Source organism: Triturus cristatus, chromosome 1_2 (genome assembly GCF_964204655.1).
Source record: "Triturus cristatus chromosome 1_2, aTriCri1.1, whole genome shotgun sequence".
Classification (NCBI taxonomy): Eukaryota; Metazoa; Chordata; class Amphibia; order Caudata; family Salamandridae; genus Triturus; species Triturus cristatus.
In genome coordinates this window covers 576,138,132-576,161,855 of record NC_140580.1, presented here as the reverse complement: position 1 = coordinate 576,161,855, position 23,724 = coordinate 576,138,132, and the positions used below count along the sequence as shown (strand labels likewise).

Sequence of the window (23,724 nt, the reverse complement as noted above, 5' to 3'; positions counted from 1 at the left end):
CCATATTTTTGGAGTCTGCATGGTCAGCCGAGTTGGATCTGGGTGGTTTGCGCGCTTCAAAGGGCAATTTTGTTTGCTTGGTGTCAGTGCGACCCATGTTGAGACCGAGAGGGCCACCCCCAGGTGCAATGTCAATATGGACCGTCTACTGTTGCTCCCTGGACGTCACAAAGTATTGAGGGGTTGCTCCCTTCAGCCCCACGCAGGTCCCAAATACGCCAGAGCCACCCAGGCGATCGCATGGGGTGTCACATCAGTACCATGCAGCCGCTCGGTGTGCCTGTACTGGTGGTGCCACGTGGTGGCAGGTCACTGCAGAATTCGTGAATTTGTGCACAAATTACCATCCAACACTCTAAAGGCAGTGAGGGTCCGCCGCCTCGATCCGTAATGATGAGGGCCCTTTAGCCGGTCTCCTCCAGCATCATTGTACCCCCATAGCAGTACTTCAAGGAAGTGCCAGGTAAATTAAGGAAGACTCACCTCCTTGACCCCCCAAAGAACCTGTATAATTTGAGTGCACCATCTACTTCAACAAAGAATAGTTATATTTTAGCCCAATATACATGAATAAGAATGTATTACTTGCTGCAGAATCATGTGACACACAAGCCCACTCAATTCCACAGTGAACCAGTCCTTGGAATAAAATAATCATCCAGTCAAAAATGACACTATATGAATATAATTGAATATCTATGGTTTTGCCAAACAAGCCCAACCCAAAAGAGTCACGGTATTGTGATTAACAGAACTATCACAAGCAGTTGCAAAAGTATATCTGACAGTTATAAGGAAGAGGTCACTGAGAATAGAACTCTGGGGGAAATAATCTGTGTCATCTTAGACAGCCCAGAGCTTACTATGAGTTTTTTTACTTTTCAGGCGCAACTCAGAGTCTACATGTTAACAAGAACACAGATCCTAGTGAGAAGTACATTATCAGGACCGGTGCATTTAGTAACAGCTATTTTTTAGAAATACAGGCCTAACAGACCCTGTTTTTTGGAATAGAAGCTCTGCTTTATGAAATAAGCATTGCCCTCTTGGCAGTGCCAGTGCCTTTTGTTCATAATATACAGTGCTGGCAAAAATGACGGTGCTGCACAGCATAAACAATAGGGGAAAGGGCAAAATGACCTTGCAGTGTTCAAATCGTTTTGTAGGCACGCGAGCATGCCTCATGACATATCCGGATGATGCAAGCGCCATTTTTTTCATTTACAGATCCGGGATAGATCTGCAGATACAAAAAAATCAAATTGAAGTAGCACAAAAGCACTTTTATTTAGAAAGTGTTGACAGCAATTTGCTTCCTGACCCTCTCAAAAAAAGTTTACATTTTTGAAAATAATAAGACTGTGGGAAGGTGGCGAGGCAACAGAGTTGTGGTTCAGGGTAGCGGGGTCGGGACAGGAAGGAAATAGATGCACACAAGGGAGGAAGCTTTGGCAAACAGGGTGGGGGAGATGCACACAAAGGATAGAGCAATAAGGGACCCAATCGAGAAGCACATGGGCAAGAGCAACAAGGAGGAAGAGAAGCACATTGACACGAGAGATCAATGCGGGGGTTGACACTTGAGGGAGACTAGCATGAGGAGTCTGTGACTTGGCCCTCATCTTCAACTCAACACTTTTTGTCGCTTGATTCTAGCAGTCCCCTACCTAACTGCGGCGATAAGCAGGCTCTCTCAAACCTCTCAAGTTGCCCGTTCAGAGTATGAGTATCTAACCCAGTCCAGATGTTTTCCTTTGAATTCTGAGATTTGTAGATCTGAATTTATAAAGGGGTACAGAGGACTACATGTCACAGAATGCAAAGCAAAAAACCTGGACTGGATAAGCTACTCGTGGGTGGGCCTGGAACAATTAGAACTTCATTAACTCTGTGTACCCCTCCTCCTCCTCAAAGCACTCAGAAATATCCATCGAGAAGTGCTGAGGGCTATATAAAATGAAAAAATATACTAAAACCATTTGGTTAATTTTTTTTGCAGACCGAACCAAAAGTTTTTTTCAGTTTTAGTTGTCAGAAGCTCTCTACGTTTATTCCTGTCTGACAATTATGCACTGTGTGATTTTAGACATGCTGTGCATGCTTCTGCCCAGTGAACCCGAATTATAATCTAGCTGTGATGGATTTGGTACTGCCAATCTGTAGCAGTGGCGTAGCTGGGGGGGTATGGTGGGGATTGATGGTGGGGTGGGTCTGACCCTGGCTACACTCTTCTTGGAGGCGGCTGAGGTGAGCAAGTCATGTCTGTTGACTACCAGCATCCCCCCGCCCCTGAGAACAAGTCGTCCACACTGCTTACATACCCTTTCCTCCAGGCTGTGTTCACTGGCTTCGATTCACAGCTCTCCTCTACCATCTCCCACGTGCTTACGACATTGTAAATAAGTTTTCTTGGAGCACCACATAATAAAATCGGCCAGCATACCGGCCACTCAGAACGAAACAGGACAATGGCCGAAGTGGAAACAGACGTCTCCAAGTCGAATATTTACCATAAGCTGCAAGGGAGGTGAACAAAACAACAATTCACACCCGGAGAGGCCTTGCAGCCTTTTGTTGGCGAGTAAGAGAAGCAATGCTGGCGGAGATCAACAAAAGCACGAGAAATGAGTACACTGCCTCGGACCCCCATCTCAGCCCCTTCTCGCACTTCCACTACTCCCCTCTAAGTGAAGCTTCCAGTGCATGGGAAACGCCCTCGCATTCTTGCTCACTTTTTCAAAACACTGCAGGGCTGCAATGAAAATAGTGCAGAATGGTGGCAGTGGGCATTATATAAACAGGGAGCAAAAGGGAGGGAAGGGTGGGTGCGCTAGGAGGGTGACTCAGAGAGGTAAACATAGATAAAAGTCTGAAAAAATATCGATCCTCTTGGAGACAGTATGTAGCATAACATCTAGAGCTGCCAACTTTGGAATTGGGAAACAAGGTTTGAGCTTCGTCGTAGGCTCACCCTAGGCCTTAAACAAATAATAATAATTTTAAAAAACAAGCGAGAGGAGCGGGTGGAAAGAAAAAGCAGTGCATTGAAACAAAACATATGGCCACTAGTGAAAGGGTCCATGTGCCAGGGGCAGTCACCAGGACAATAACAAAACAGCCACAAGGTGGGTAAAATTTACACTATTCACCAAGGAAAGCAATGGAATTTGTTAAGGCAGACCAAGCTACCAATGAAAAAGTGGTGGGTGTGTTCAAAGTCCACTTGTGGATTACAGCATGCCTCGCAGAGCAGCGCATGCGTTGACTCAATAAACAATAAACCCATGAATAACACTGGGTGTTTAAGAACCGATGCCTGGGCGATTTGAGTTTCACTGTGAGCCAAGCAGTCAGTGAGTTTGTGTAATGTCAAAAATACAACTCTGGGTGACTCTAGATATTATCAAAAGCATAATGGGAGCTTATCTGGGTATTACCAAAAAAAGACCTCTAAATACATGGATCCATAAGATACTATGAATTCTATGTAAAATTTGGGATGTTCTGGATCAAGCACTGAGTAAATAGGTACAGATGCTGACTATTAGGTTCACTCAAGAATTATAGATCAGGATTCTGGATGAATCTAGGACAGTGGTTTTTTAACATTTTGACTTCTTTGGACCCCCATTTAATTACTGGAACCTGGGGGACACCTACTGAATCATTATTGGAAATCCAAGTACCCCCACTGAGTCACTAATGGAAGCCAGGGACCCCAGCACAAGCATTTTCAATGCTATGAAAGACAAAACCATACACAAATATACAGAAACAAGCATTCATCAAACAATTAAATAAATGATTAAATATTTTATTGAACTCACAAAGAAACGTAAAATAAAATTAAAAGTTTTAATTTTAATGGGAAGGTTAGACCTTTTCTAAATTCAATGAAGGTCACTCATTGTCCATATTATATTCTGTTTGATGCATTTGCACTGCTCTCACGAAATAATCTGAGGAAACTCATCTAATTTTCTGCCTCCAATTTTAAATTCCTTTACGTTTACAGAACGCTTTACAATTTACAAACTTCTTCATCTATATGTATTTTATTATTCTGCTAATCTTATGTAATTTTCTAAGCAGTCACGGACCCCCTGAGTAGGCTGTGCGGACACCCACGGTTTCCCGGCCAACAGGTAAGGAACCGCTGACCTAGGGCACAAAGAAGACCTCTTATGAAATGTTTGTTATCATAAAGACTGAAGACATTGTTAATCAAAAAGAGCTGTTGCACGCACATGGTCCCAAACCTTCCAAAATCTATTCATTTGCCCCACTTAATAAGATAGGAAACATTTTAAAGTCAACGGCCATTATTCAATATTACTTTACTTGCTTACAGGTTTAAAGACTGCCAGGTCTGAATTATGATGCAAGCACTCAGATGACACTTCCAGTTTCGGCAGATAGCAATGAAGATCAATATATTCTACTGGCAAATCCTCACATCCATTAGCATAGAATTCTTTGAGCATGATATTCTAACGGTCATTGCTCCTTGACACAATATTCAGGGGGCATTATCCCATTGCAAACGGGTGTTTTAATATCAGTATTCCTAGCTATGGTTTGAGTGAGGAAAGTCTAACGCTAGACCACTTCCCGGCGACATTTCGCAGATAGGCCACAGATAGTCGTGACCGCTTGCGTTGAGAAACCTGCCGCTTGCGTTGAGGAAGCTGTCGCTCAAGTAGAACATCTACTCTCAAGCTGAATCACTCTTGAAACTAAAGTGCATGAGAAAAGCGCACACACACCTTTGAAGGTTGCCTATAGCAGTCAATAATGTCAGCCAGTAAAACATGTTTAAATTACCATAAAATATGCACTTTCTTTCTATTTTTAGTATTGCACAGTCCTGTTTTTCAAAAATGTACGATTAAGTCATGCTTCCAGTTAAAGGGGGACATTCTGAAGCAAGATCATAAGTCTGGAGTTACTCCAATAAAATAACACAAGCATTTGCAAAGCCAGTAGGTCTGTCCTTCATGTTACCGCAGAGTCACAGTATTCACATTGTAAAAAGGGAGTGTGTGTGTGCTGTGTAGAGCCTTTAAGTCAGACCTGTTCACTTTCTGATCATTTCACCTACAATGCATAAGAATCCATTACAGATACGTTTGTTTTAATAAGATTCATATTAATTTTTTGCCTAATGGTTACAATCACATACATTTTTCGCATAATGGTTACAAAAACAATACTGTGGTTGAACACTACGCAAAAGAAGCTGCAACTCACCATTCTTATTTGGTTAAGTTTAGTGTAGCCGTCGCAGTGTTAAGAATGCATTCAACCATCAGGTTCAGCATTATTTAGGCTATTCACAAAATATTTTGAGGGGTTATATTCTGGCCAAGGTTTGGCCCCAGTCCCTGAAATCCTCTTGAAGCTTACCGTATGTGCATAGCATGGCCATTCTTCTTCCTTCAGCTAAAGCCTATTCACTCGCACCTTTGAACTTTAGAGATGCCTTTCACCCCCAGTGATGCTTTTAAAATCTAAAGAGAACTACTATAACTTATGCTTTGGAACAGAAAGCAGTGTATGCAAATTACGATGGACTATGAATGGCATGGGTTTTTAATTGAGACAGGGGTGGATCACATAACTCGCCCTAAACAAAGAAAAATTAACAGGATTAGCCTTCGAGTAGGCGCCTGGACACATAGCTTGCCACTTGCCTGTGGCCTCCAGTTCCTGCTTGTTCCATTCCATACTGATCCAGTGACACTGCAGCTGCCTGGGTTTTCCCGACTGAGTTTTCCCCCTCACCATTCTTCCTGCCAACAGAAGCCACGCCCACCACAGAACCTTAATGTAGGCCCCAGCATGACAGAGCAACGAATGTGTGCAGCGGGTGCACCGCTGTCACACCAGAGGCAAGCCCGTCTGTGCCTGGACCGCACCCAGCACCACGACTGCTGGCCCTTGTGCCCCAGAAGATTCAGCATCGCCTAGCTCTACACCCTCAATCCTGGATACCGCAACAAACACTGCAACTGCGCCGCCCCACGATAAGACCTTTCACCTGCACCCACTGCCACTTCACCTGCTACTACTCACACACCAGCTCACCGACCAGCCCCACCCCGAACACACCACCTGAACAAAAACACCAACTTGCATGTGCCATTCTCAACACACGCTTACTATGCAAGCATTCCACTGAATAATGCCACCCTCGCACCTGACATACCCTTCCTCACGGAGACCAGACGCAACCCCACATCCACCCCAGACATTGCCACAGTCATTCCCAACGGATATAAAATCACTCACCAGGGCCTCATCAACAAGCTGGGAGGAGGAACAGCCATCAATCACAAAAAAAAACATACAGTGTACCACCACCACCACCCGATGGAATATCTCAACTTTAAACTCCACACGGATGACAAGACAACCATCAGAGGAACCCTCACACACCGAAACCCAGGCCCACGCTCCAGCTTCTGCAAGATCGTAGACTTCATTGCGCCCCTAGCCTTAGACTACAAGGACTGTATCTTCCTCAGCTACCTAAATGTCCATATCGACGACCATCAACGACAAAAACACTGCACTGCTCGACAGTATGAGCAGCCTCAGAATGACCCAGATCATCCATGACTCTAGACAAAATCGCAGGACACACGCTGGACCCAATTTTCACCTCCAGCAACTGTGTTAAATGCAGCCATTTCACAGAACTCACATGGCATGATCACTCCCTCGTTCACTTCAGCATCTCCAGCCCAGCTCCGCCTCCCCCAAGATGACCAACGCCTCTCATCGGAGGTGGAACAAAATCTCAGAGACCAGCTGGGCGAACTCCTTCAACACCTCCAACCCTGCTACCGCCACCAACCTCGAACAGGGAGTAAAAACCTTTAACACCTGGATCACCAATTTGCGCAGACAGCATTGTCCCCATTAAGAGCAACATCCAGAGAAAATCCTCCAAAAAGGCCACCTGGTACACTCAAGAACTCAGAACAGCAAAACGAGCAGCAACCAGTTGGAAAGGAGATGGTGCACCAGCAAGGACACCTCTGACAGGGCAGCCTTCAAGAACTCCCTCCACCTCTACCACCTCCTGCTGAGGGCAACAAAGAAGACAGCCCTTGCCGCATGCATTGAAATCAGCACCAACAACACCAAGGAACTTTTCAACATCATTAAGGAATCCTCCAACCCGGCTCCCAGCGAAAACAACATTATACCCTCACAGGAGCTGTGCGACAACCTCGCCCACTTTTTCCATGACAAGATCGCAACCATATACAGAAACTTCGAACCCCAACTCACACCTACAGACTTCCTCAACAGATTTGGCACCACTGTAACCAACACGAACCACACACTGACCACCTTCACCATGAAATCCATCCACTCTGGAGCTCCCACAGACCCATGCCTGCAACACATCTTCAACCTTGGAAACCGAAGGCTATATGTCAGGAACTCACCACCCTACTCAACACCTCTGTCACCACAGCAACATTTCCCGATGCCTAGAAACACTCTGAAGTCAGATCACTACTCATAAAACCCTCCGCCAATCCCAGCGAACTTCAAAAACTACTGGCCAATCTCCCTGCCACCATTCCCAGCAAAGGTACTGGAAAAGATCAACAACATTCAACTCATGACACACCTGGACCATAACCATCCGGCTTCCGCAGCAATCACAGCACCAAAACCGCCCTGATCGCAGCCACTGACATCCATGCCCTACTCAACCGAGAAGAAACAGCAGCTTTGATCCTCCTCGACCTGCCGGCAGCCTTAGACACTGTATCACACCACACACGGGTCAAAAGACTCCACCACATCAGCATACAAGGGGACGCGCTCAGATGGATCACCTCCTACCTCACCGAAAGAACCCAGAGAATTCACCTTTAAATGCAAGGAGATCACCGGAGATGTTTCCCAGAGATCATCACCCAGCCCTATGCTCTTCAAATCTTATATGACCCTGCTGGCCAACACCGTCAGATCCCACGGTCTCAACATAATTTCTTACGCAGGCACCCAACTCATCCTCTCACTCACCAATGACCCCACCACCAGAACCAGCCCCATGCTCTTTAATGCTTATATGACCCTGCTGGCCAACACCGTCAGATCCCACGGTCTCAACATAATTTCTTACGCAGGCACCCAACTCATCCTCTCACTCACCAATGACCCCACCACCACCAGAACCAGCTCCCACAGATGCATGACAAACGTCGCAGACTCGATGAAGAACAACTGCCTGGAGGTGAACACTGGCAAGATGGAAGTACTGATCTTTGGCAACAGCAGTAACACATGGAATGACTCCTGGTAGCCATCAGACTTAGGACCACTCCCTCTAACCACGCAAGAGAACTAGGAATCATCACTGACAACAAACTCACCATTAAATCACAGATCAACGCCGTCTCATCCGTCTGCTTCCTCCCTCAATGCTAGCTATACAAGATCTTCAAGTAGCTACCCTTACACATGAGTCGCACCATGACACAAGCCATCATCACCAGTCCACTGGACTACTGCAATGCCCTCTATGTAGGAATCGCCACATACCTCCTACAGAGACTTCAGACCATACAGAACACCGCAGCCAGACTCCTCCTGTGCCTTCCCTGACGAACCCACATCACACTCCACCTCGGGAAACTCCACTGGCTCCACGTACAGAAGAGATACCTATTCAAGCTGTTGACTCACGCACATAAGGCTCTACACAACCAAAGACCTACCTACATTAGCCACCGCCTGAACTTCTCCCACATTGCAGCAAAGGTTTGGAACAGCTTTCTCACGAACCTTCCGGACCATTACCTCACTTCCGGAATTCCGAATGGCCCTCAAGACTTGGCTGTTCGAATAAGCCTCCGGGACCTGCAAGCGCCTGGATATCCTATTGGGTGATTAGCCAGACTTTATAAATCCCGATTGATTGATTCAATTAGTTTTATTTTTGCATGCCTCAAGTAAGGTTTTTTTTAACACATGCACAGTATTATCATTATTTATTGAACAAAGGTACAGTAACACAGGCATCTTGGTACTAGGCAATAAGATGAAGGTAAAAAGACATAACAGATCAGCAGAATAAGTGGGTTTTTGAATAAATCTAAAACTCAGATAAGATAGAATATCTTATGTAATAGGAAAGATTGTTCCACAGCTGGCGAAATGAGACAAAACATGACCACCAGATCTTGAAACATGGTACAGTGAACAACAGCTGGAAATCAAAGCACGGCATCCAAGAGGAATTGTAATGAGAACAAGCATTGGCAAAGTCAATCGGTCTTGTCTAAACGAAACCTATTAAGTTTGTCAATGTGTTTTTTGCCATTTTGTACAGCAGCGCAATTGCTGTGCAGCATGGCTGAAAGTAGGAAAAACAAGCATTGGCATAGCCAATAGGTCTCGCCTTTGGTACCTTATAAGTGTTTAGTTATCCAGCACAATATCCTTGGTGCAACAACATTAACTGTTGCATGGCTAAACACTTATAAGGTCCAAAAGGCAAGACCTATTGGCTATGCCAATGCTTGTTAACTAAGCTTCGGATGTCTGACGATTTCACAGATGGGGAAAATTTCAGAATTTGACCGACTACACAGGTGTAAGAACAACTATGTATTGTATACCGGTAATAGCATTGTTTGGCACCTCTATTCGTACTAGGCACAACACATGAGAACCGCTAGTGGCGTTCACTGGCGGTTTGCAGACCCAGTTTCCGCTTCCATAAAACTGAGTGCAAACCTGTGTTCTAGAGTTAGTGACTCACATAGCACATATGCTAAAATACTGCAATTTAACACAAAACAGCTTTAGAAAGCAATGTACCAAATTGCCATTTCTTTATAATTGTATGTACTTTCTTTAGGAATAGTTGTCTAAACACTAATGCCAATAAATGTTCATGCCGTTGTTTGTATTATGGCAGATTGTATAGTAATGTACTGTTTTCTGACTAAACATTTAACAAGACTTTTTTTGTGGCACGATTCTGGCAATTAGATTTTGTTTTATATAAGGAAAACACTTGAAATAAGTTCATTGAAGGTTTGTAATGGAAAAGTTAGTTATTAGCGATGCTAAGCGGACACTTACAATTGTCACTGTTTGATGTAAATAGGCCCTCTTGCAAAGCCTGCCATTCGCAAACAATTAATTTCCCTAGACAGGTAAGATAACTGCTGGAGAAAATTACAAGCCTCAAACAATCAAAACATTTCTGTTTGCACAATTTTGTTCGGATTTTAGGAAGGGCATTTGCTGAAGCCTGTATGAAAAACTATTATCTGACGTGGAAGTGCATTTGGAAAACAGCCAGGCCCCCTTCCAAAAGCCTTCTTTCTACATCGCAATCTGCCGAGCAATGGGTGCCGCATGTTCATTTGAAATGTTTACAGAGACTGCTGTTTGGAGAGAAGAGGCAAACAGCTGCTATGTGTTCTACGAGGCACACTTCAGTAAACAAGCATTGGCAATCCAAATTAGCCAGGCGTTAATGTACTAACATATAGGTTTACAATTTTTTTGATATTTCGAAACTACGGGCCTCATTTAAAAGGCCGTGACGGCGCGTAATAAAAAAGTGGGAGGGGTGGGGAGAGTGCGGCCAAGAGCAGGGACTGGGGCAGGCAGATTGGCAATCTGGAAGGCGTGTCCGTGCCGGCGGCGGGCGAGTGCAGCGACGCGCAGCGTTTACCTTTCGGGAGCGAGCAGCCGCAAGCGCGATACTTGCTAACACATGGCACAGTTGCTCGTTGCCACAATCGAAACGCCAAACGTGCACGAGTACCAATTGAAAACAGTGCAAAAACATGCACGAGTTTGAACAAAAGCTCGGAGCGATCCCAAAAGGTCCCTCCAAAGCAACGCTTGCGCGCTGAGTAGGCGAGACCTAAAAAGAAAGCTATGACAAGGTCATCAGTGGCCTTGTCAAAGTGCTTTTATTTACTGTTCTTACTGTCCACCAAGCTGCACAGCGAGAACATGGACATATGGTTTTTGCACCATAGGCATGACTGCATACACAGACTGTCAAGACACTCATAGTCACAACATTCACAGTCATCAAGCCCAGGTGCTTTCACCAACAGCAGTTTGGATTCTGGGACTTGAAGTTGTGCTTTTTCCGCTATATGAACTAATGGGCCTACAATCTCAGCTCACGTTGTGTTGCATCCTAAAACTTTTTCGGTGGACATATACCTGAACCACGTATCCTCTTGTGCCTTAAACCAAGTAGCACTTTCTTTGTATTCATAAACGCTAAAAATGGTGTGTGTACATGATGGGGTAGTATCCGTTAAACTGAATGTGGGTGTAAATCACCTCTTCACCTTCTACTCCAAAGCATGCGCCTCTGATCGAAACACGAATCGTTCGCCAGCCCTTTGTCCCAGGTGATATGTTATATAATGTCCCAGTGTATGTTTAATGTTTGTTTATTGGGTTCTGGAGATACATTTGAATGAACCACACACTGCAAAAGCACACTGCATTTTATCTGCGTTGGAAACATGTTGCACACAATGCTGATTATGCTGGTCACTTCTTGAAGTCGATAAAACCACTGTGGATCTTTTATCTGGATTGGGATGCTTGTTTCATGGCTCTTTTATTATTCATTTAACAGCACCTCTCAAGCCTGCCTGGAGGAGTAAGGGCAGGGAACTCGAAACTACTGCAAGGAGACCTGAAAACCCCTCACAGTATTATTTTTCATATGGACTTCCTCTGCTAACAACCATTCCTGCACATCACTCAGCCAAGTTTCGATCACTGGTTGGCGCTTGTCCATCCAAGTTATTGCCACTTTGTGTCTCGCTAATACTATTAGTAGCTGGAGGAGTTTATATGTCACCTTGTGTCTTTTAGGTTTCTGAACATACCTCAGTAAGCAGTTCAACGGGAACTCCTGAATACTAATGACTGTGCCCCTCCGCACCTTCTTCACCACCTGACCCCAAAATTCATTAACCCAAGGTCATCTCCACGCTAAATGCATGAAGTCTGCACTAATTTCACCGCACCTACGGCATGTATCAGGGTGGCCTGGTGGTATACGGTGCATCCTCACTGGGGTCAAATATGTGCGATGTTTAGTAGCTATAGTGTATTAAATAGAAGCATGCATTTGATGACACCGATTGGGTGAGTGCACTTATTTGCGTCCAGTTCTCATCCCCTAATGGTTCTGTCAAATACGCGTCACAAGCCTCCTCCCAGCATCTTATGTATATAGTGCACACACTATCGTGTGTATGGACTATATTAGCTCAAGTAGCAAGTGCAATAACCCGGAATAGAAAATGGATGTCAAATAGAGGCAGTACGTGCTGTGACGTGCAACAAAAGAGTGTCAAATTGGCTCTCACTTTCGCAGTAACGGATATATTGAGACACAAGCACACACACCGACTTTGTTACAATTTGCAGCCTTTGTTATCCATCCATTCGCCTGGTCATCCATCCACCCACAATCTGTCCATTTAACCTCCACCTCCGTCCGTTTGTCCGCCCACTTATTGTCCTTCCAACAAACACCTTCACCCATCTGTCCATCCACCGGCCCACTGTCCTTCAAACACCCAACTCACTACATTTGTCCAGACATGCACTGTGCTTCCAACACCCACCTCCATCCGTCCATCTATTTCCCATACAGGTATATAATATGCAAATATAGATTTGTACCTAATGAGTATTAAAGATAGGCGCCATGCATGCACTATATTTGCTATATAGTATACATTTAAATACACACATCAACAATGTAACTAAACACACACATACAAAAGAAGCGCGCAGACGTCTGGTTGTGTTTAGTGCATGCTGGAGCCAGCACTACAACCTTTTCAGGCTTTTCAAGCATATTCTGATGTTGCTGTATGCTGAAGTCGGCACATCTTGATAATGGCGTATCCTGACATTGGCATATTTTGATGTCATCCTATCTTGACAACGGCATACCTTAATGTTGGTGTATATCACGTCAGCATATCTTGACATCAGTATATAGAGGTATCTACACATCCTGACTGGGCTATCTATTTTGTGCAGCTCTCACCCCTATCTATCCACCATGCTATATAATTCCACTACACAAAACCACTCCAAACCACACAATTCCGTGACTAACAATTCAACCCACATAATTCCACTTCACACCACATACTCCCACCCTCTCCTCGGTGCTCTTCTGCTCCAGGAACTACAGGTCCCATAAGCACATGCTCCCAGACTCCCCTATGGCTAATCGCAGGCAGTCCTGAGACAGCAGGCCAAACCGACATGCCACTGACAGCAGTCCCTACCACTCCTGCTGCTGATGACCCTGCCCCCAAACTGGGCTCACGCTACAACAGGTAAAACATAATGACAATAAAGAAGTTTTAATAATTGCTTATATTATCATTTTTTTTTTCGCGTTTTGATCTGCTGCTTCCAGCAGTGGGGCGACGCTCCCACGCCATAACGGAGGAGCCGCCCCTGGGAGTAAGGAATTAAATTCAAGGGATATCACTAACCCATATCACACAACCTTCTTCATGCATTACTTTATCAGGCATGTGCTTTTTTTTTTTTTTTTTTATAAAACCTTTATTTCTTCAAGAATCTGGACACAGCTATTCAGCCGACAACCCGGAGGTTCGGCAGCTTCGGTAGGAGAGGACAAAGAAGCGTCCACAGTGCATTGAAGGAGCAGTGAAAAGGTTCCATTTTTAAATAATTACAAACACACAACAAACCCCAGCAAGGCAACAACACTGAATACCCACGGTGTTAGCCCCTCAGGGGGGAGCCGGACCCCAATCGTCTAACAGTTACAGTACTGTGAAAAGAGGAAAACGGGGGGAAAGCAGAGGCCCAAGAAGTCAATTAACCATCACATCTGCATACTAAGCTGGAAAGAAGATCAAGAAGAAAGCTGTTCCTCGGGGGGATCCAGATCAGGGGCAAGACATATTCCCCCCCTGTATTGATTCCACCGCCCCCAGATGGCATGCCACTTCCGAGGGCGGCCTCTAGCGCAATAGACTGTCTTCTCCCTGAGCATACTCCAGTCCATATTTTCTTTCCACGCTGTTAACGTGGGGGGCCCCGCGGAACCCCACAAGCGCGCGATGTCCCTCTTAGCAACCATGTTACCCAGAGTCACCCACTGGGTCTGCGCCTCATCATGATCAGTGGGCCCCCAGACATTCAGGAGACAACACCGCGCTTCCGGCTGCATAGCAATGCCCGTCACCTCCCCCATCACCGCATGAACTCGCCTCCAAAATTCCGTGATGACACCACATTCCCAAATGATATGGAGGAAAGTACCCACCATACCACATCCCCTCCTACATAGGCCTTCCTCAGAGAATCCCATATGAACCAGTCGCGGCCCCGTCACATACACTCGATGCAATATCTTGAGCTGCACCAGCCTCAGACGCGACGGGATCGCAACCTCCTTGGGAGAGGAAACAGCAGACTGCCAGTCCTCATCATCCAACTCGAGTCCGTCCCTGGTCCACTGGTCCCGCAGCCCCAGAAGCATATCAGCCCGAACATTTATCAGTTTCTTGTAGATGAGCGAGATCGTGCTCTCTGGCATATGGCCATCAAGGATCCGGTCCTCCAAAGGAGAGGACTCAGGCACCCTCTCACCCTCCACAAGGACTGACCGCAGGGCATGACGCACCTGAGCATATCGGAAAAACTCGGATGCCCCCAACTCATACTCCTTCTGCAACTCTTCAAAGGACTTCACCCTCCCCTTAATCAGCACATCTCCAACCCTGGAGATGCCGATCAAGTCCCATTTATCAAACCCTTTCGTATGCCAAAGCCTACCCAACCTTTCAGATTCAAACAACGGGGTAGCTAGGGTGAGCCTATCCTTCCAGCCCAGAGAGTCAGTCGCCATCTTCCATACACGCACCGCCACCCCAGTGGGCCCCGTGAGGGACGAGTCGAGGGACCTCGAATACAATGCCCTAAGATAGTTCCCACCGCGCAGCAACCATCTGTCCATGGCATAACCAGGGCTGAGAGCCGGGCCATAAAGACCATGGTTAATCGCGGACAACTGGGTGGCCCAGTAATAGCGTCGGATGTCTGGAAGAGCGATACCCCCGTCATACCATGGAAGTGTCAATTTAGCAATCGCTATCCGCGGCCGCCCATCCCACAACAACGTTCGTTGGAGGCTTTTGACCTCCCGAAAGTACTTGGCCGGCACCCAATCCAGAGTATTCTGCAATGCGTAGAGGAACCGAGGAAGGGACATCATTTTGAACAAGGCAGCGCACCCGACGAGGGAGAGCGGCAACCTCCGCCAGCCCTCAACATCCCGCCGCAGGCGCGCCAGGGGGGGGGGAGCAGGTTTCTCTCATACCGCAAAGCGGGGTCCATGGAGATAAAGATCCCCAGATACATGAAGCCCTGCTGAGCAATCTGGATCGAACAAGTTCGCGGGACCGGTGGAACCTCACCACTCAGGACGTATAAATACGATTTACTCCAGTTGATGACGAGACCCGAGTTCCTACCGAAAGATGTAAGAACGTCACAAACCACTATGAATTAATTCTTGGGCGAGGCAAGATACAACAGGATGTCGTCAGCATATAGCGAAATGCGGTCCTCGTGTTCGGGCGACCAGCGAAGGCCACGTATGTCCGGGTGCCAGCGTATCCACGCCGCCAGCGGTTCAAGGGCAAGGGCGAACAGCAGAGGCGACAGGGGGCAGCCCTGCCGAGTCCCCCTCCCAAGCTGGAACGGAGTCGATGCCCGGCCATTTACCACCACACTCGCAAGGGGTCCCTCATACAGCAACCTCACCCAACTCACAAAACCAGGGCCAAAGCCGAACTTGGCTAGCACAGCCCACAAATACGCCCATTCCACCGTATCAAAGGCCATCGTGGCATCAAGAGACGCCACAATAGCCGGTTCTCGCAGCGTGCCAGCCCTGGCGATCACACCATGAAGGCGCCGAAGGTTTAACGCGGTGTTGCGATGCGAAATAAAACCGGATTGATCCGGGTGAATCAAGTCTCCAAGTACCCTGACCAATCGGCCCGCCAGGATTTTAGCCAGAATCTTCGGCTCGGCGTTGAGGAGTGAGATGGGCCTATATGAGGCACACTTATCTCGGGGTTTACCATCTTTGTGTATCACAACAATTGTCGCATGCCTCTGGTCCAACGGGAGGGTCCCACTCCCCCGCGCCTCCACGAACATGGCGCGCAGGTGAGGGGCTACCCTATCCGGGAACAGCTTATACAGGTCAATCGGCAAGCCATTCGGGCCCGAGGCCTTGCCCGGGTTCAACGCGCGAATAGCTCCCGCCACCTCATCGACCGTTATGTCGCCATCAAGATCATCTCTATCTACATCAGAGAGACAGGGCAGAGCGATATCCCTCAAGAGGTCACGCGAGTCCTCGGGCGGCCTATCCGACACTGAGGCATAAACCTTACGGAAATAGTCCGAGAAACACTGTACAAGCCTCTCAGGTTCCACAATCACCTCTCCCCCCTCTCCCGTCAGCTCCGGCACTACTCTATTAACCCGTTCTTTTTTGTCCAGCCAAGCTAGGAGTTTCCCGGCCTTGTCACCAACATCATACAGGCGGCCCTGCTGTTCCCTACTGAGGGTCTTAGCGGCATTCGTCACCAGGTCCTTATACTCGGCTTGCTTCAAGCTCAGCTCATGCAGTGAGGCCGCTGTTACCTCCTCCTCTAACGCTCCCTCCAAAGCCCCGATCTCCTCCTTCACTTGCATAACCTCGCCATCTCTCCGCCGCTTGGCCGCCACTACAAGTGAGAGGGCCTCCCCTCGCAGCACGGTCTTAAATGCTTCCCACAACGACACAGCCGAGTCCACGGACCCCTGATTGTCCTTGAAGAAATTATCCACTGTCTTCACCAGTGCGCTGCGCATCTTGGAATCTCGAAAGTACCAGGGGTTAATAGGAGCCACCCTTCCCCCTCCCTCGCGGCTTATATCCAGCCTGACCCACACTGGCGAATGGTCCAATATGCCACGCGCCATGTGCCTGACCTCAGACACCAGTGGGGCGTGCGCAGCCAAAGTGAGCAGGTAGTCAATCCTAGAGAGGCTACCATGCGCCCCGGAGTGGAAGGTGTATTGATGCTGTGTGGGGTGCCGGAGCCTCCAGCAATCTATCAGGCCGAGTGTGTCTAGTAAGTCTGGGAGCCACTTCTGAGCTCCCCCAGTGTCTCTGGGCGGGTACCTATCCAGCAGCCCAGAGCCAACAGCATTAAAATCCCCCCCCACCACTAGCATACCTCCCGGGAGATCCAGCAAGGCCCTACCCAAATCTGTAAACGTGGAGGCCTGCAGGGCTGGAGGGACATAAACCGAAACCAAAACCAAAGTTCTACCTTCCCACCTCCCCGCCACAAACCTCCCCCTATCGTCAACAATTGTGGAGTCCACCTCAAATGGTAGCGAGGCCCTGACTAGGATGCCCACACCCCTGGACCCGGAGGAAAATCCCGAATGAGCTATGAATTTATAACCCTTCCTATTAAGAGCATAACACGTATTACCTATAAGGTGTGTCTCCTGCAGTAGGGCGACATCTGGCATTGACCGTTTCAAGTGTTGCAAAACTATCCCGCGCTTAATGCGATCTCCCAAACCATTAACATTCCAGCTAATAACACTTAAACCTCTACCCCCCATCCCCAAACACAAAGAGGCCCACCCCCCACCCGAAGAGCCACCATGGAACAATCCCGAGAATGATCATTACGCCTTGCAGAAACAAACCCCCCCAAGAACAAACCCAAAATCCCAACCATCCCCCCCACCCTGCACCCCTGCTGCAGCTTACAAAGCCCCCCCAACTTGCAGTGTGCCTGTCGCCCTACCAAACCCAAATCTACAAAAAGTACCCTGAGGGAGGAAAGAGCTCCCCTCGTCCTCCCGCAACCCTCCGCATTTACTGCACTCTATTCAAGTCATTAGATAAAGTCAAATCGAGTCAGACCAGCTCTAAAAACATCACCCTTGCCCATCCCGGCCACTGTCCCCATCTGCGGCAGTGTCCTCTCCCGTCCGTCGTTGGGGCAAAGCGTCCAGCCATTCATCGGCCATGGCGGGAGACTCAAAAAAGAATGTCCGGTCTTCGTACACCACACGTAATCTGGCAGGGAAGAGCATGGCATACTTCAGATCCCTCTCCCGAAGGCGCCTCTTCACCCCCAGAAAGCCCTGTCTCTGCCTCTGCACCTGCTGGGTGAAATCAGGATAGAAATTCACCGACGCGTTCTGGAAGGGGACCGGGCCCGTTACCCTCGATGCTTGCAGGATAGCGTCCCGATCTCGAAAATGAAAGAGCCGGGCGACGATCGGCCTCGGCGGGGCTCCCACCCTGGGCTTCCCACCCGGCACTCTGTGGGCCCTTTCAACCGCGAAGAACTTCCCAAGACCCTTAGGCTGCAGATGGTTAAGCACCAAGTCCTCCACGAGCAGGTCAACCGAAGCCTCATCCGAGGACTCCGGGACCCCGATAACGCGCACGTTGTTGCGCCTGGCCCGGCTCTCAAAGTCCTCCAGCCGACGGGCGGCGAGATCACTCTCGGTCCTCAGCTTACGAACCTCGGTCTGCAGTTCCGAAACCTCATCGGCGAGGCCCGTGGTCTTGAGGTCCAGGGTTTTAACCCGTTCGTTGGTTTTGCCCAAATCTGCGCGGATCAGGTTAACGTCCACCAAGATGGTATCCACTTTATGCGCCAGGGCATCAAATTGTCTCCCAATCGAGGTCTGCATCCCCTCGAGCGCCCCCATGACATCCTGCAGCGAGAGCTCCGGGGCCGAGGACGAGACCTCCTTCTGGGTATCCGGCGACTGGCTCGACCCACTCGGTGACCCCTTCTGCAGAGCATAGCGGTCCATATTATTAGCTTGAGAATAGGCTCCCCGCCTGGTAGACTTAGGCTTCAGCCGATCCACCTCTGCTTTGCCCGACATGGTTGGCACCAAGCAGTTCGGTTCCGATAAGACGGCCCTCTCTCAGCAAGAGGAATCAGGAGTGATCAGGTCTGCAGTGGGCCGCCAGAGTAGCATGGAGAGCGTCCAAAGGAAAATAAAGCCACCAAGAGCTCTCCAGGGGCAGGGCAGACAAAGGGAGAGAAAGTGAAAGTGAAAGGACGGGGACCTCCATCCGACAGTTCACACCTCGCCTGGCCGCTGTTGTTCAACTAGAGGTCGGGCATCCTGCCAACTCCAGCCCCTGGCATCCCTCGGAGATAGGCCGCAATCTTCCGCCATGCATAACTCCGGTTCCCGGTGGGCGATCCGACCTCGGGTAGCATCAATCGCCTCCCTGACAAGTCATCTACACGATGCCATGCATGCAGACAGGATTAGAGACAGGATAGTCGACGGAGGGCGCAAGGGTCTCGGGAGCTCAGAGCTCACGCGGCCATCTTGGTCAAGCGCTAGGCTCCTCCAGGCATGTGCTTTTTGAAAGTCGCTGACAGAAAAATGTGTCCTATAACTGAAAGAGTAAATTCTTAGCGTTTTTTTGTGTCCACTTTTCTCTTAAATTGGCCAGTCTTTCTATAAACAAGGAAGTGATGTGATTAGGATGAAGTTTTAGTTCCCAACCACACTACTTAGCAAACACAGTCAGGACCCAGACGGACAATATTCCACCCAAGACACACACAAAATTGACCCAGAAGGATAATACGTATTTTGGACAACATGAAAAAAAAGCACCTGGATTATTCTGCTCCCCTCAGTGTGAATGCTCACTGCTACTACCAAGCCTCGGGATGATAGCACTCATTGATAGTTGTTTTCTGAAAGTGGCCCTGCAAATTGAGACCAAGAACAATAATGCTAACATGTTTAAGTTCTCGCCCTGGACAGTACTAGAATCACCTGGATTAGAGATACACTGAAAGCGTATTGCCCACACATACTGGAGGGCAACTACGGTGCCCTCAACAGGCCATGTTGAAACTGACAGTGAGTTTGAAATGGAGGAAATTTTACCACTAACTGTGGGAGAGGCATCTACCAACTTGGTAAAATCTGTGCACTCTTGTCTAACCGGGACTTTTTACTTAGTCCTCTTCCTGTAATGAATTGTGGCATCCGTGGACCCCCATCAGTTGTATAGATGGGTTTGTCTGCAATGCCACAATGCATGTTGCAGAAGATAGTGTTTCCCGCCATTGCCTTCCATTTTGGATAAAGAGCATCCATCTGGATCCAGTATTTTGCAATTGTTTGGCCTTTGGAAGAAATTCTGCAATTGCAGCTGATACAACAAGGAGCTTAAATAAAGCTTACCTCAATGCTAGAACTAAGCCTAGGAATGAGGGACAAAGTATAAATTGCTGCACTTGCTTGAAGAACAGGAGACAAGTAACCTGGTAAGGTGAGTATCCACCCTTCAACAATAGGATAACAATGCAGAGGCTCATCTGAGACCCATTTCGAGAGTGACTCGAGGAGCTGCAGCCACACAGATCTTGAGCCCGGCCTAGATAAACCTTAGTGAATCTGAAGCAATTGCATTTGCGCATCACAAGAAGCTGGAGAATGCGAGAGTGAGCCTGCATTGTCCCTCAACATGCCCTCGGAATACATGTTGTACAGAGCCTAAGCAAGTACTTGAACCAATGAACCAGAGCCACAACTTCCTTGATAATGTGAACAAAACCTTATTTATAACATTATGCAAGAATATATAAAACATACTTTGGCTTCGAAACTTTATGGATTTTTCCGCTTCTCCCTTTTTACTTGGAGGAAATGGATCACACGTTACTCTGAGCAATCTACAACATACAATTTGAGTTATCATGATTTAAAGGTTCATTGCCCCCTCTGAATGCCTTCTAGCCATGCTGCTGCCGCAGGAACTGTAGTTACCTCACCAAAAAAATACAGTAACTGATACCAACTGGTCACAAGATACAGAACCCTGAATTTTAGGATAAACTTGGATGCTAGCCACAAGGTCCCATTCTGTTTCCAGTGGCCTAATTTCGAAACATGAATTAGAATGTGACCAGTTGGAGCGCCTGAGCTATGTCCGAAACAAACAACAGAGAGATGTAAGCTTGTGTTCTGGTTTGTCTGTGGAAAAATGTAACTATATCCAGGAACTCTGTTAGACTACTGGAGAAAGAGCGAGATATGAAATGATACTAACAATGAAACTTTATGAAGCACAGAATACAAACAGCATTACTTTTTGGCACTAACTGATCAGTGTTAATTGTTTCCCAGCTCAAATTGACCATGTTATAAGCTACATTAATGAAAAAAAATTAAACCTTCTAAGGATTCAATTTTAGGCACATGACCCACTAAATTTGACCTGGATTGGAATTTATGACCTGCAGTTTAGGCAATAACTTCTGCAGTGGATTAACTCGCTGAGATATCTTATAAGCAACTCCGGGGAGGATTCTGCACAAACCTCCACTAACATAAAACAAGATCTGTTTGTTACATTAATAAGTAAACCGGAGGAGTTCTGTTATGACGTTTCTCCTAGATTTGTTAATTTCTCTCTTAGCAAAATTTGAAAATATTACGCGTATGTACTGACAGCTTAAAAACTGTCACCGGCTTCAGCCTACATTCAGGGACTGCATTAGCGTCAGAGGCTCCTGGTGTGGCAATTTTTGGGGGGTCCGCCTCCACACCCCACCCCCTCGCCTCTCAAGACCTCCTTCTCCACTGATTCCCGCACTACCACCTTCCAACAGTACCACTCATTTCGCAACAGCCCCTCTCCCACATGCATTTCAAATGTTTTATAGCGCTACTCATAATAACCCTACGGTGTCAAAGCACTTTACATCACACACCACGTTATACAGAGGCAATAAACTATATGTGTGGAAATCATTCCATATGAAATGTAACACAAAACAACAAGAAGTAATTACCGTTATGCGATCTGTCTGTACACGTTCTTTGCAGCAGATATATTAACCCTCTGTCCTACACAATGATGAGTCAAAGCTGCCACTAGGCAAAACGCCCATCTCTCTCCAGCAGAAACATAAATCATCTGGTTATCTTGACATTTTTATTGCAGCCTGAAAACTGCTAGGCAAGCAAGGAAACAGCAGGTGCTTTTAAAACCGAAAGTTATTTCTGAACATGAACACAGCGCCTCTCCCGAGCCAGTTGCGGCTGCACGGGTCGCACTGTCCTAATGCCGGCCCTCCCTTTATTATTACCCCTATCCTCCCACCCAAATTTCTGAAGCTGCTCTCCAGATTTATTAGGCGGAGCTGCGCTCACAATAATACCTGGGCACATCATAGTGGTCGTAATGACTAGGCATGGATTAGTTGCTAATCACTCCAATTTAGAGGCTCTCTTGTCGCCGCTCTAATGGCAGTAAATACTTTAACAACACGACCGATGCTTAACTGTATGCCCACGATCCCTTTACTGAAGAGACAGGGAAATTCAGAAATATCAGCACACTCGTCACCACAATACCACCCATTAAACCAGCATCTTTTCCCCAATGACCTAATGATGAGCCCCAATACAGCGATAAGGTGAAGCTCACATATCTACGCTGAAACCAACGCAAAACAGGGGTACGGCGCCCAATTGCCAGCACCTTTTTAACGACCGAGTTGTGCTCGGGGTATTAGTCCGGCTGGTTTACCTGTAGATGCTCCGACTGGCTGCTGTATCTCTCTCCCTTCTACTCCTTCTCAGGCTCGTATGTGGATTGCCATCCTTCCAGGCATTTCCGGTTTTAATCGAAAGCCGAAGGCACGCACGCAAACCAAACAAGGTGGATCGCCGAGCTATCGAACATCTATAGCTGCAGAACTATCATTCATATCGCGAAACGGGAGTGATAACTTAGTTACAGAATGTATATGCTGTGCGCGACGTACTGCAAGTCAAACAGCTTTAGAACCCGTCGCATCCCATATTCTCACGATGGTGATAAGAACTTTTTAGGGAACTATAATCGAGCTCGTGGTCAAAGGCAAGCACCAACATATAATGGTAGTATCGAGAGAAATTAAACACGCCGCTTTGAGATAATATATATCATTCACTCTCCAAGAGTGAGCGAAACATAGGAGTCCGACATTTTTCACAAGCATTGGCAAAGTCAATAGGTCTCGTCTATTCAGGACATATTGACTTTAGCAATGTGTTTTATTGTTGTGGCTGCTGTTCAGCATGGCTAAAAAGTTACTGTCATAGACTCGAATAGGGGGAGTATAGTGTGGTAGAGGGGAGCAGAGTTCAGTGGCAAAGAGTGTCGTCGAGTGCAGTGGGGTGGAAAAGGGTGGAGTGGGTTGGAGTGCATTGAGGTAGTGGGGTGGGTTGGAGTGGGGTGGATTGGAACAGAGTGTGAGGTGTATTGGAGTGGATTTGATTGGAGTGGGGGTGGATTGAGCTGGGGAGGGGTGGATTAAATTGGGGTGGGTGTATTGGAGTGATTGGACTCGAGTTGGGTGGATTGGATTGGAGTGGGGTGTATATTGGATTAGAGGGGTGTGGTTTGGAGTGGGGTGAAGTGGATTGCGCGGGGTGGTTTGGAGTGGTGTGGATTGGATTAGACTGCGGTGGGGTAGATTGGACTGGAGTGGTGTGCAGTGGTGTGGATTGGAGTAGGGCGGATTGGATTGAGTGGGATGTACTGGATGGGGTGCATTGAATTGGAGTGGATGG

The 23,724-nt window shown here is 47.4% G+C and overlaps 1 protein-coding gene across 2 annotated transcripts in view; it reads right to left on the bottom strand.

Annotated features, from left to right (window-relative positions):
• SLC68A1 (solute carrier family 68 member 1) overlaps positions 1 to 22,791 on the bottom strand; it is a 175,515-nt gene extending 152,724 nt beyond the window's left edge. The window contains exon 1 of one of the 2 annotated variants that reach the window (XM_085606527.1): positions 22,697 to 22,791. The gene's annotated coding sequence lies outside the window, so the exon portion shown is untranslated. Of the gene's footprint in view, positions 1 to 8,744; positions 8,906 to 22,696 lie in introns of those variants that run through there. The other variant, XM_085606528.1, reaches the window with a different exon arrangement.
• Positions 22,792 to 23,724: the final 933 nt, after the last annotated feature.